Here is a 14,990-nt window from a genome sequence, read left to right as displayed (position 1 = left end):
TATGTATATATTTTTCCAAACTCCTTACGAGGAAAATGTCACAGACTTGTGTAATAATTTCAGAGATGGAAGAACCTAATTCCTGATGATGAATGTTGTGAAACCTTATTGCATGACAGAGATACTGACTTATTTTCCCTTCTCAACTTTTCTCACATGTAAGATCTATCAGTAAAGTCATCAACTTTTATGTAGTTTTATTAGCTTGAGATATCTTCTTTTATAACAGTAAATTATTTAGTGAAGTGTTAAGCAAGCAACAGGGGAAAACAAACCCACCTGCTTTTCCTCTTTCTGTTTTTTGTCTTTCTAAGACCTACTTTGTTTGTATCTACTTTATGTTTCTAGGTATCTAGAAAGTACATCCCACTTACAAATAAAGTTTAGAAATTAATTTGTTATTCAGAGTTGATCCTTTCAGCAAATGAGTGTGTAAATGTACATTGGTTGTGAGATTTGCTCATGTTAAGTGTGTGCTGTGTCTACTATCACAAGAACTTTTTTCTCTTCATTCACACCTTGGGCTCTGAGGCTGACTAAAATAGGAAGCATTCCTGCCTCCTGCCTGAGGAGATGACTCCTGGAACTAGAGTTGTTTCCGAGATGATTATTCAGGAACTTGGTGCAACTGTGTGTGCATTAACACCCCTTCTCTGAAAACCATCTCATTGGCATGAACGCACTCACATGGGAGGACGCAGAATCTAACCACGTCAACATCTGTGTCTAAAGAAATAATCCTGGCTGGTGCATGGATGAGCTATTTCACACCCACCTCCCCCCTGCAATGTCAGTAGAAGAATAAAGTAGTGATATTGTACAGTGGAAGAAACAACATGAAGCAGCAAACATATAGATCCTTCCCATATACACAGCAGATCAAGGCAAATCCAAAGCTGTCGCACTGAATTTAGCAAGATTACATTCTTGCCAATAAACAGACTGTATTCCTTTTTTTTTTTTTCTTTTGTGAGGAGCTACTCAGCAATGTGAAGTGTTTGTGTTGAAAATCAAACGTTACTCTCACTTGTATTTTAACTACAAGACCATCTCTCCTGCTAAAAATAAATTGACCCTGGCCTGAGCAATGTACTGGACTGAGTTTTGTGTTAGTAATGAAATCTTATAGCCAGTAAAGTTTTAAGTTTCATTGTGAACCTTTCACTCTGTTCTAACTTCATAATTCTTTGAAAGCCTAATGCTGAAATATTTTTCCTTATCAGTTTATGTGTTTGTGTATGTATGTGTAAATATGTATATGTACTCATATAAAATAATAACAAGTTATATATGTAAACATAATATATATAATATGAAGACAAGATTCTGTGGATATTGGTAGGAAACAGAAATGACCGCATTACTCATGACTGATAAAATAATGAATGCTTTTCTCAAATGAGTGCAAATACAATGTTTCAGCCAAGCAAAGTTTGTACGAGATTAAGAACATTATAATTAGATATAAAAGTGGGAGTTGTAATGGGAAGTTTCACTTCAATTGTAACTGTAATGGTCACAACTGCTGCAATGTGTTTATTTCACCATAGATAAGTAAATATATGGGGCTGGTTTACTGCTAATGAGTTACACTAAGTGAAATAACAACTTTCCACTTAACGTTAACTACCATGATATTGATAACAACACAACTTTGTGTCAGTATGGAGGGGGGGCATAGCTCATTTTTTATTAAAAAAAAAAGCAAGGAAGAGAGGGAGAGACTGGCCCACACCTAATTCTTAGTTATACTGAGGCTCTTTGAGGTCTTTGACAAAGGAAAGGGATTTTAACTTTGCTGAAATTATGGACCTCCTCTGCTCTCAGGTCTGTAAAAAAGCATGGAGTGCCAGCAAGAGTCAAGGCTTGTGTTAAGGACAGAGACAGCTAAGTTGTATTGCCGGTATTATTTTTCAGTGCCGGAAGAGTTAGCTGATGTTCAAAACACTAAGGTTTTAGATTTCTGAATCTGGTTGTGCACCTCCAGCACTGTGAACAAAATGTTCCCGAGCGTCACTTCAGGAAGAGAAACAGAAAAGGCTCATGCCAAGTGTAGAAGGTGTTGCTCTGGGCACAGGTATAAATGTCACTCTGTCTAACGGATAGCACCTTGCAAAGCAGTGATAGAAAAGAAAAGCGCTTCCTTTTCCAAAGAAACCACAGGGCTGGAAGGAGCAAATCTTGGAGAAATGACAAGCAGTTACATGTGAGGGCTGCCATGTGTCAAACATGATGGCATACGCATGGAGATCCAGGGGAAGTCAGAGTCATTAGCACAGTGATTGTAGATAAGATTCATCCCACCTAATTACAGACATCTTGCTACATCTGAGTTAGGCTCCCTAGGCGCCTTTGTAATTCTGGGAGAGTTGCGGTGCCTGTAGAAAGTAATTTATCTGACCTGATTTACATGCTGTCTTTGGGAAAAAAAAGAGGAATGGAAACCTAGAAGTTCCAATTTTCTGCCATGGGCTATAAAGTAGTAACTAGACAGCCAGTTCATGCATTGTAAATACCTTTAAAGAATATATATAAAGTATGTGCACAGACTCCAGTCTTTGACAAATGGTGGCTGCTCAGTTCATGGTTCCCAGGCTGCCTTCCTTGTAGAACTTCCATCATACAAGACAACATGACCCAGGCATGCTATATTCATGCATGCATGATATATTCACATTTCACTCTATTTCTACACTCTATTTCTTATTCCTGCCTTCCCCTCCCTGAATCCTGCCCCTGGAGGTATCCTAGAAGTTGCAGGAAAGATAATGACAGTGGAGCAGCTGAGCCTTAACCTTGGCTGTCCAGAGGATCACTTCTGTGTGTCACTTTGATCTCCAGTTTAGGCACCTTGTTAACTAAAAAGGGCAGGAGCAGGAGCAAAGGTGGTTTCTGTACAAGAATTTTACATGAGAAAAATGTCCCCTTCAACCTCTAACTACTTTTCCATTCATGTTTGCCTCTTATATTGATTCTTAGCTAAACATGAGATCCTGGATAAATGTTTCTGAATTTTAAATCTGAACTTTTGCAAACATCATGATAGACAATCACATCCTTATGAAAAATGCAGCATGGTTCTAATTCATTTTTTCAAACATCAATATCTCAAGGCTTCAAAATATTTTTCTTTAACAATGTTAATCATCAAAACAAAAAAATCTCTGTGTTCACTGAAGCCTAATTGTTTGCAAAGATTGTAAATCACCACCAGTTAGAAATCTGTCTTTTAGTAGTTTTTTTAAGAAGTCCTTTGTTTCCTTTTTTTGCCACTTTTTATTTGTGGGAGAAGGTATATGGAAGTAATGAACAGCATGTTAAAGAAAAAAAGCAACAAGGCTGACAGTTTTTTGGGCAAGTTTCAGCTCAATGGGATTTCAGGTGGCAAAGATTTAGAAACCCTCCCAGATCATGGCTGACAGGGGAGAGACAAAGCAGTATCTGCTGAAATGCATTCATTTTCCCAAGACCTTCATGCTTCACATTGCAAAAGATTGCAAAGTGCAGTGCTATGCAAAAATTTTCCATTTTACCTCACTAGGATAAGACAATACTGCTGCCAGCTAATAATATACCACATCAAATATACTTTTTTAATATGAAACCCCTTTAACATAACTTGGTCTTAACACCTGGTGCATAGAAACAGCAAACCCGAGAACAACAAGATCTTAAGAACATGTGGACAAAATCTGCTCATGTGCTGGCATTTTAATTATGTTTGCCCTGACCCTTTTCCCATGTTCTATAAAACAGACCAACAGTATGGGGGGGGGGAGACCCCACCTCAGTAGCACCACCTCAGCTAAACCAGATGAGTGCCGTGTTCAGGATATTATTACCAAATAAAAACAAAACAAAACAAAAATATACTGGAAATGAATAAGGAAGCTGAAGCCGATACTTAAAATAATAGTGTAAAGAGCTGTCACATAGTTCCTCTTAATAGCTTCAAGGACACCTTCCTCTGACTTTTAAGCAGGGTCACAGGCAGTGTTATGTGCTTTTATGGAGTCAGACCATTTCTCTTCCCATCCTCCATGCAAAAGGCAAGCAGGGTGAAATGGATTACAGGGATTACAGATGCTTGTGACCGAACACACCACTGAATCAGGGGAAGCAGCCTCCAAGGTGATGAATTCCAGCCCCCAAATTCAAACCTGAAAACAACCCAGGTGGAATTATTCGACATGGAGCCTGAATGAAAGAGCCAACATTTGGCGTAGACAGCCAGGGCACCTCCCTGGGCATGAGCACTATGCGAGGAACTCTGCTAGTAACATGCCAAGGAGGGGTTGGCATCATTTTCTTAATGGGGAAATTGTACTGCATGCAAAATGATATCTCATTGCACATTCTCCAGTGAGCCAGCTGAAGCTCCCAAAATGAGGGTGCTTTTTCTTAGTGTTTGAGTACTTTAATAGTCAAAGCTTAATCTTATTACTGATAGCACTGCTGTCTTCTGTTGGCAATATTTATTTTCAAGAACTAATTAAAACAAGCTGGTAGCAAGTCCACCTGGGACACACTTCTCTCTCTGAGTCCTATCATTTAACAGCTGAATGAGGTTATACAGATTGCATCTAAGAATATGGAAATCAATAACCAAAGAAACAGCACAGGGAAGGCTTATTTCCTCTGATGGTAACACTTGAACTAGTCACGATGAGGGGCTGAGCAGAGCACGGATTCACTGCTCTGAGCCTCCAAACAGCAAGAAAAGGAGGAGGTTAGCCGCACCCCAGTGACCCACGCCACAACTGTCCCATAACATCTTGTTCAGAGCAGTACAGAAGAAGGGGTAAATGCCTGCAGAGTGCTGGGAGGTGGTCTGGTGTACCTGTAGGCTCCTCAGGGATGATCTGAGCCTCTTCCAAAAGGACAGACTAGTGCAGACCATTGTAATGACAATTTGCTCCCAGGCGGATATTACTGCAATATCCATGCTCTCTCTGCTCCCTACCCCATGTCAGCAGGAGCAAGGCAACGCCCCATGGTCTGATCCTCAGAGAAAGTGGTTACCTGCCTTACCACTCTGCTGCACCTCGCTTGGAGTGTGAATCCACAGCTGCTCCAGTATTAACATAAAACACATAAGCCTGGGCGGAGGAAGGAAGCTGAAGTGGCAGGGACTATGACAGATGTTGCGAAATGTCGACTTATTCATAACAGAAAGTCAGGCAAATCTTTTGAAAGCTTTTTTTTTTCCTCCCCCCCCCCCCCCCTTTTTTTTTTTTAATGTGCAGACTTCAAAGCAATGAATTGTGGCATCTGTAACAGCTACCAAACCGTGCCAGTTGAAGCCAGTGGAGCACAGTCTACAGTGATAGAATGCAAGTCATGCAATTATTCGAGTTTGCAGTCCTGGTTTTTGAAACAACATATGGTCTGCAGCAAGGAAGCCAGGATATTTTAAAAGAGCTCCTACAGGGTTTCAAACTTTGATTTTACAGAGGTGTGGGAAAAGAAGCAGACTCCATTCAGGCTCTGATATTTAAATACATGTGTTGTCGTTTTGCTTATTGAAGAGAGCTGTGCTGTGTTTTTACATATGCAGAGTGTATTCTGGGTTTCTAAGGAGCAGGCGGTAACATATAGGTATTTCACACACTTCCTCCTTTTTGTTGACATTTAGGGAAACAGGGTGCAGTACTGGACCTGTAGTGAAACAGCAAGTGGCCCAAACAGCTTTAAAAAAAAGTCTAACATATCAATGTGAGAAAATTCCCGTTAATTGTCGCAATGAAACTGTCCATCAGAGTATTCTCAGTCACTGATGATTTTACACTGAAACACTGCTGTCAATGGAAAGTGAGAATCTACGAGGTCCCACCAGGACCTACAGGCACAAATCCCTGTGACAAAATGGCATGAAACACTCTGGTTGAAACATTTGCCTATCAGGTCAAAATGGGTGACGAGGATCTGTGCTATGTCCTTACCTGTTCACTCCGCACTGAGGGCTGCCAGAGATGACAGGCAAGCCTAGCACAGTTGTGATACCGTAAGCTTCGATTTGCGTGTATCAGTGATTTGTATGTGCAGATACCCCTTCAGTCTACTCTTTCCCTCTCAATCATGAAGGCTTCTTAGCCCAAATTCCACCTTTTAAAAGATGTGGATCTCCAAATCAGGCTTCTGTGTCAGTGCCTGTCTCCAGGACACTGTCTTTCTCAGGTTTGGTAGCTATGTTTGCTTTAATGAAAAGAAATCTAGTAGCTGTTCTGTGCCTTTATCTTATGGCTAGCTACCTACATCCCTTCAAAAGCTCTTATCACTGCTGGATGTTGAAAAGCTAATCCTGAACATAAAGCAAGCCTTACAGAAAGCATAAAAAAATCAACACTAGGCACAACCACAACCGTGGTATAGGATGTTTCTGTTTATTAGATGAACTATAACTCAGTTTCCAATGTCACTTTTTTATTGTCTGCCATTTAAATCTATTTTCTTCAGTATATACTGCCCAAGGCTAAGCTCCCAGGAAGTGTGGGACACCTTCCTTAGCTTTCAACACCAGAAAGTATCCCTGTCACATCTGGTTTGAGCCTACACCTGACACAAATCAGAGCTCTGACTAGTAACTCCTGCAACAGGTCCAGATTATTTGGCTGAGCTGCAGCTGCAGCAAAGCCCTTTGACCTCAAATACAATGAAATATATTAAACCTATTCTGAAAAGTGGACTGGGTTAGCTTCAGAGTGTGAGATCTTAAGTATATATTTTTCATGAAGAGGAAAGAAACATCAGTCAGCTCAGAAAACTGCATTTGTTCTCATCAGCAACCAGGTGCTGATGCTTTATGGGACTACCCAAACTCTTTACCCTAAGGTTGTGTAGGCTTTCACCAAGCCTCCTTACTTACTACTCTCCATCTCCACACAGTTGGTCTCCTCCTACACGCATCATATTGGTCCCTGAACTCTCTCCAATTTAGCAGGAGTCATCTTCTATGAAGCTTCAGCAATCTTCTACGCCATGCCCACAGTTTGAGTAATCCAGAAAAAGAGTCGTGCAGGAAGGGAGGAGCAAGCAGAACAGTTTTCTCCACAGCTCTTCTTTTGAGAGGCTGAGAGGGCCCAGGCACTCTGCTTTCTGTTATATCCTTACTCAGAGATGCAGATGCTGTCTCAACTTTTCTTCTTGTCTCCCTGGCATCTTCTCACAAGGGAAGGTTGAAGGAATTAAATATCTATGTCTTGGCTACCGGATCACTAAGGAGGGCTCTGATAATGCTTTCTAATATCTGAAGTACATAAAAATCTATGAAATAGTGGAATTATTTAGACTCACAGAGAATGTGTAACTATCAAGAATGGGATGTTAATCACTGAAGCACACAATGCAGGGGTGTTTCCTAACATGAAGATCTAAAGCTTATGAAATCATCCCTAAAAGAAAGTTATCAGCAGCAAAGTCTCAATCAACTGTAAAGCAGACAGCATATGTTATTACTGACATAGAAATGGGTTCAATCTGATTTTGCTTAGGCCCCCAGAAGCCTCTAGTGCACAAAAGGTTTGTACAGAACTGCCAGGTATTTGCAAGGTCACTCCCCTACTCACACTGAATCACTACTTTTTAAACTGTGCTCCCATTCTAACAACTTCATGCCTGTTTCTGAACCATCGAAGTTTTAACTCATACTCATGTGTAAGAAGCCCTTCTTGCCTGACGTAGTGTATTTGGGTATATTTGATAAACTTTATCCTCTGCAAATTGCTGCAGAGAAGGAAAGGAAAAGTATGCACTTAGAAGCAGGTTCTGTTAAAGTAAGTTCCAAACCATTTTGACAAGTGTTTGGATTCTTGAATCTGGTCTTAAGGCTGCTCTGTGCCTGCTCATAAAATAGAAGCTGAAGCTTTCCATTTTGCAGCCTGGGAAAAGACCTGCAAAGGATGTATTTATGCTTGATTTTTTTCTATGTAGTTGACAGTGATAAGTGCAGAAGCTGCTTCACCAGTCATTATGTGCTTAGGAGAGATTTTGATCTCCTGGGAGAATGGTGCCACTTGGATGAGGTAGTTGAGTGCACCCCTTTTTCTAAAGGCATGTATGTAATGTGTAGTGTATGGATAGTTTTGCACAACAGAAATAAGCTATTTGCTTATGCATGTAAACAATCTGCATGTAGCAGATCTTGTGCTTATACAAACTCTCAAGTAGCAAATAACCCAACAACTACAGCAACAAAAAACAACTAAACCACAGTTCTTCCAGATGCAAATTTGGTGTGCAGAAGCACACATGTAGTAGTGGAAATCAACCCCTCATGGCTCCTTTCAACTTCCTTTGAAGTCAGTAGCAAAATTCCCATTGAGTTCAGTAAGAACAAGAGGCGGCCCTTGATCTAGTAAAAAGTCCTTATGAGGTTTTATAAGCTCTTTAAACAAAACTTTATTCCAGTTGTATATGAAATACATTTTGACCCTATATCCACCCACAAGACTTTGTGGCTAGTTGAGAATAATATGACACCTCCACTCTGCCCAGCCAGCAACTACCACTCAAAGCTCAAGATACCTGAGCAAGTTTTGCTTTTCAGAGAAGAGCCACTAAAAAGAGGGTGACAGCTCAAGTAACTTGCGTCCAGCTATTCAGGAGCAGGTTAAGTCAAGGCCATTTCTGGCCACTGATCCAGCCTCCCTCATGACAACAGACACATGACAAATGTCCCTGCTAATTCTGCTCAGTCTTGTGGTAGCCTTGGACACAGCTCATGACAGGGGATTAATATCAAGACTGGAGAACCTGGCACGAGGAGATGGAACTGCGTTAGAGCAGTTCTATTTCACTCCTTTCTGATCAAGTCCAGAGAGTGGTGATGGGCAGCTATTCCCTCTGCTAGAGGGCACTCAGCTGTGAATTCCCTAAGGGATCACTCATGTTGCTTCAGCTGTTCTACATTTACATGAAGTCTCTGGAAATTTGTGAGACAATTTGGGAAAATTATTACACTCGGTACTTTGTATTCTTTCCAACTGACTCAGAAACCATGGTCACTGGGCTTAACCAGTACTGACAGGAGTTATGTTTTAGGCAAGAGCCAGCTGGCCAGAAGTCTACCCAGAAAATATGGAAAAGATGGTGATCGGCAAATATAAACACCAGTGGACCTGGCAGCAGCAGGAACCTCAAGATGGTGATTTACACCTCTGCTATCTCTCAGTTTTGTGGCACCCTGATCACACTTCAGGCCACTTAGGACAATCTGCAGAGCTTCCAGGCAGCTCCATAAAACTGCTGCTCCCAACCTGGGTAGCCTGCTCTAGAGGAAGGAACCCTCTTCCGCACAAATGCTGGGGTCATGAAGATGCAATACACAAGCAAGTCAACTCAGTCGAGACTACGCAGCCCTGCACCTCAGCCCTAGATTTTTCTAGGACTGCCCAGACTCTGATCCACAGTTTGTATTCTGGGCTTGAAAACATGAGCTTTATCTACCTGATGGGAATTTCACTACACAGTGTACTGCAGGATAGAGACCAGCAAGATATGTCTGGTTTACGGTTGATTCAACTACAAAAAGATAGATGTTTTATGGTTTAATATATGAAAATAAATTTTCTTGGATCTTTGAAAACTTCACTATTAAATTGTACCCAAAAACTGAACAACCTACTACAAGAAGACAGATACTATCACATTAGACATTGAAGTCCTTTGACTATCTGGAACAAAGGCAAACTTTTTGTGGAAAAGTACACATTAATAGGCTGGATTCATTAAATGCTAGTAATTTTAGCTCAGGTTAAAACATCTGAGCCCTTAACGGGTTCAAGGGCACAGTATTAATCAACAAAGAAAGTTTCTAATTGAATTTGGCCTTGGGAAATTCTCTTATATATTCTTTCTGGGTGATGTTATTGTTTTGGGGGAGCTTATCTACTATCTTGCTGGGAACAACTATCCACTTTAATAAAGTGCCTAAAATATTGTAATAAACACACAGCTTATATCAATAGCATCATATTTCCCCACATAGTATTTGTGTGTGGTTTAAGTAGATGGAAGGATTACAGGAAAAGTTTGTGTCATAATGATTCTTTAAAGTGAAACCATAGATCAAAGTTCATAGCTGCCAAATATACAACTTTCAAAACAAGCTCAAGTGCTGCTATTAATCATGGCTGCTGGGGGATTTGATGACAAAGATTAAACTGCTGTAAAGGATACTGCTGTGCATCAGATTCTTGCAACTGTCATCAAATACTCTGCCAACTATTAACAGGTCAGAAGACTTGTCCAGCATTTACCATGGGTGGCTCCGTCACTGCAGTTGGTGAGGCCGTCTATGCCATGGTGACAACCAGTGACACCCTCCCAGATAGACATTTGTGGGTTGTTATTTTTTACAGTGTGGCTGAAGCCTTAAGGTCTGCCTGTAGAGCAAACATGAGAGGGAAACGGCGGGACTTCAGCCTCACAGCACTGTATCCTCATGGGAACATCACTTGTGTGGAGTATTTTCTCTCTTATTTTCCACATGGAGTACCTTCCCTCTTGCTTACTGCATGTTAAGAGTGCCCACCTGTGGAGCTGAGGTGCTGTAAATTCACCTCCTAGTTTATTTCTCAGCAACCACCCTGTATAGATAAGCCCTCAGAGAGTGCCTCAAGGACCAGCTTTCATCCCACTTACCAACCCTCTCTCCTTCCACACAGGATCATGTAATATCCCTGTGGGAAGCTACAGCATTCGCTTACACAGAAACATAATATGAAGGAAGTATGTAAAGCATATTTTGCAGGGCGGGAGCCAACAACCTGTGACCCACCAGCCAGTGCTCTGTGGTGGGTCACTGATGGCCATTAGATGGCATGTAGAGAGCTGTTAACTTACAGACCTGCAATATGCCACTGTCACTGCTCATATGTAACAGTGTGCTTGAGAAGCGGCCTTTCTGAGGTTCAGCTTTGCAGAGTTTGAAAGCGGTATCAGAGTTTTGCACTGAGCTGTCGGTGTAACAGATGTGAATGACAAGTCTGATGCAACAGGCAACTGGAGATTCAAATCCAAAACCACAGATTTGACTACAGTCTTCAAAGTTTAGGGGAGTTACAGATCTGAATCCAAACTTCACAGCTGCGGCCAGCTATAAAACAAACTTATCTATATAGTGGGCTGATTCCAAACTACATTTGAATATCCTTCATCTCTGGGAAAGTTTGAAGACACATCTGGCTGGAAATTTTTAAGCATCATCTCATCTTTGCTAACAGTATCTTTCAAAAAAAAAGAAAAAAGAGAAGAGAATGTTAAAGACTTAAAATGGCAGACATTCAACCTTAGATTATTTTAAGTAGTTCAGCCTTTAACTCACCAAAGGCCTTCATTCTACCCAACACTTCATAAGTTAAAGGTATCGCAGATCACATCACTCCTTAACGTAACAGTTCTGTCCTCTGATGAAGGCAAGGACGTGACACCAGACAGACCATTTTTAGACATCTGCGGTGGCATATTTTGATGTCTAAAGGTTCCCTGCTCATAGACCAGCCTTCATTTGCCTTCTCTTGATTTAAATTTTGTTTTCCAAGGCTTCCCTCTTTCCACAAAAAAAAAATTTCTATGGGGCTGAAACAGCCAATATTACAGCCACCAGACATTCAGTCCCCTTCCCCTCCAAAAATGTTGAGAAAATTAATATATCTTTTTCAGTTATAGCAAAGTGAAATAACTGCCTACTTAGGTTAATTGCTTTTATATTCATTGTAAGATGCTCTTTAATTACCACCACAAGGACAACTGGATTGCATGGGCTTGGCACGTCACTAATTCTCCCTGAGAACTGGTCTCTTAACACAGCTTTGGGGTCTGTTTAACACTTGTGAAGCTACACTTCTGTGTAGGATTACTAGAACCACATAAATGGCATCTGCTTGCACGTCTTTGCGTGGCACTGACAAGGCCCTGCCTGGGTACAGGGCAGGTGATCTGTAGTGCACGCTGTGTCAACAAGGCATTTAGCATACACAAACAGCTATCTACTTGGTGATATATCAAAGGGTCTTTGAGGATGTCTCTGGAAACATTAGTGTCCATATTGCACTTCAAAGAACACAAAGACTATCCGGGAACATTTCCCTGAATGGAGACCCATTTTTCTGGTTTTCTGGTTTCTGCCATCTTACATTTAAATAAGGCATCTGGTTTTCTTCTTACTGAGAACCATATACCGAGCATAGTAACCAGGAAAGGGTGGGGAGGTGTTTTCCTTTGGGTTAGTGAAAAATATTGCCTGAGGAATGGAAACACTGCTTTGATTGTGATACAGCCTCTATTTTTATTACTTTTCTCTGTAAAATACAATAAAAACATTGTGGGAAATATACAGTCAATTATCTGCAGTGGAAGGGAATACACCATCCATCGGCAAGGCTTCTGGGGGAGGGAGTACCAAGTTCCAGGCTTGACTTATCATTCAGTGCGAGACAGACTGTGGCTCAAAAACTGCAGAAGCAAAAATTTAAAAACAAAATATGAGCACGTGAAATGTAAAAAGCCAGTTATTCACCAAAAAAAGACCACAAAGGGCCAGAAGAATACCCCTGAAAACACTGTAACTACAGCTGCTGCATGGGTAAAGCACACAGCAACAGAAAGAGGGATGGCTCAGGGTCTGAAAATGTGGTATCCATAAAGCTCAAGTCAATGGCAACATTACCACTGGCCACAGTGGAGTCCAGGTTTCCTCCAATATGCTCTAAATTTACTCTTGGCTCTATATTATAGCATCTAAATAAAACCCAGTGGTGTGCAAATGAGCATAAGGGCACGGCCTAGTCCAAGTGGCTGCAGTGCTGACATAGGTTAAATCTGTGCTGGGGCTGCACTTAACGTTCACGGCAATAGCCCAACTTTCGGGTAGCACAAGTATTTTCACATCATGCTTTATCTTTCTTGACTAGCCTTTGATGTCAATACTCATTTTAGGCTACAGACTCCTGTGAGAGGTGCACTGAGATGTATTTGGATGGAACTATACGTTGTGGCTGCGGTCACAGTCCCCATGACATTTCAAAAGTGTATGCTGGGATTGCAGGGTCCATTTGTGCTATCTCCAGTTCTGCTGCCACTCCCTGCTCCAGAACTGGAGCCCAAGAGCTTGTCTTAAAACCTGGGCATTATCTCCAATGTTTAGAAAGGCCACAAATCTATTTAGTCAGTGGAAGTGACAAGTTAGCCCACAAAGATTAACCATTACCTCATTATGATAAATTGCAGCTATTGGTATTAAAACTTGGGACTTCAGAGTAAACTTAAACATTAATGTCATGGGAGTTTGACGGTGCATTCAGAAGAGTGCAACAAAACAGTAATTTCATATGTGAAGTTGGTACATAAACCTCTGAAAGTTGCTACTCCTCAGACTTTTTAAACATGCTTCTACACAGTACTAATTAGATGCATTATCTTTACAGGAAAAATACACCCACAGAACCTGTGAGCTACTTCTGATGATGACTTAGGTTCCTTTTGTTGAACTGCTCAGGGTATAGACTTGCTAGGATTAATGCTGACACTGTCTGCAATTTTAACGTTTCTCCTGTTGTCCTCTGTGGAAGCAGAAATGAGCCCTCTCAGAGTCTGACTGTGCTATTCCAAAAAAGGCTCTTCTCTTATTAAAAACAGAAGCTTTCATTCTCTCTCGAGGCCTGATATTTATGATCAAGCATTTCATGCCTACTTCTCTTGCCCTAATTCTGGTCATTTGCAACAATGCTGGTGTTAAGTGACTATGAAACCCTAGTCTCTAAAGTAATCAGATTTTCAGGCCCTGTGCCCTACATCACATGGAATCTTTTATTGCAGTACAATAGGAAATAAGGCCACTACGCGTAACAGTATTTCTGGGGGGAGAAACGTTGCTCTGTGCTGAGTAACAGTATACCCAGCTGATTATAGGTTGTAAATTTTGCCTTAGGATTTTTGCATTTAGAATAAGCAGAACAGAGAGGGAATGACCGGGGTAAGAGCAGAGAGAGAAAATATGCAGGGTACCAAGCTTGCACTCAAGCACCTGGTCACATGGAAGTGCTAACTTCCCAGATCTAGCTGATATGGGGCAGCTGAACTGGTCTTGGCAGCTGGGAAGAGCTGTGCTATGAAGGACCAGCAAGGCTCCATCACTGGCTAAGGAGCCCGGCAAGCTGCTCAGTCCCTTCTTCCCACATAAAACCCTCATAGCTCTGCTATCAGCCTCAGCATTTCCTTGTACCCAACACCTATTGTTACCTTTGTGTACAAATAACAGAGAGGTTCAACAGCAGATCCTTAAAATGAACCATGTAAGAATTGTGGACTGGTTGGATTGTTGCACCTTGTTGTATTAAGTCTTTGAATTTCAGAGCTTACCTTAGAGTCACTTCCTTTGGTCTTGCTGAAGTTGTAGAGGGAAAAAAAAAGGCCCAAGCCCCTCAATTTTCCAAATGTAGTAAAAAGTGTTTGAATACACACTTTAATATATTTTCTGTGGCATTTTTGTAAAATACAGATATATAATTATAGATATAATGCATATATAGCATTTACTATATTGATAAAAAGCTAGTCTTTTCACAATGACACACCAGTAAGTATTTACAATATGATTCAAATTTTAAGGAACAAATGTTTCAAACAATATTGTGTGGTTATATGATAAGAATAATTTGAGGAAAAATAAGAGACCAGTTCTTAAAAAATTCCCAGACGATAAAGTACATACTCTTGCCAGGAGCACCTCCATGAACATCCACACACAACCTTTTTTTTTTTCCCTTTGTAGGAACACGCATGATTTAGCTCTTCCACTTTTCTACCTAGTCAGAGCCCTTAAGATGACATGGATAATTATCTTTAACCTTTTTCAAGTACAGATTAATTGTATCATTCTTCCCATTTAAAGATTTATCCAACTGCAACATTTCAAAGTTTTGGCTAGGGCAGGAATTACTGTACACAAGTTTCTGTTAATTTGAACCAACAGAGCTATGACAATTTGCATA

This window comes from Pelecanus crispus, chromosome 3, assembly GCF_030463565.1.
Source record: "Pelecanus crispus isolate bPelCri1 chromosome 3, bPelCri1.pri, whole genome shotgun sequence".
Lineage (NCBI taxonomy): Eukaryota > Metazoa > Chordata > Aves > Pelecaniformes > Pelecanidae > Pelecanus > Pelecanus crispus.
Note: the sequence above shows the minus strand (reverse complement) of the source record.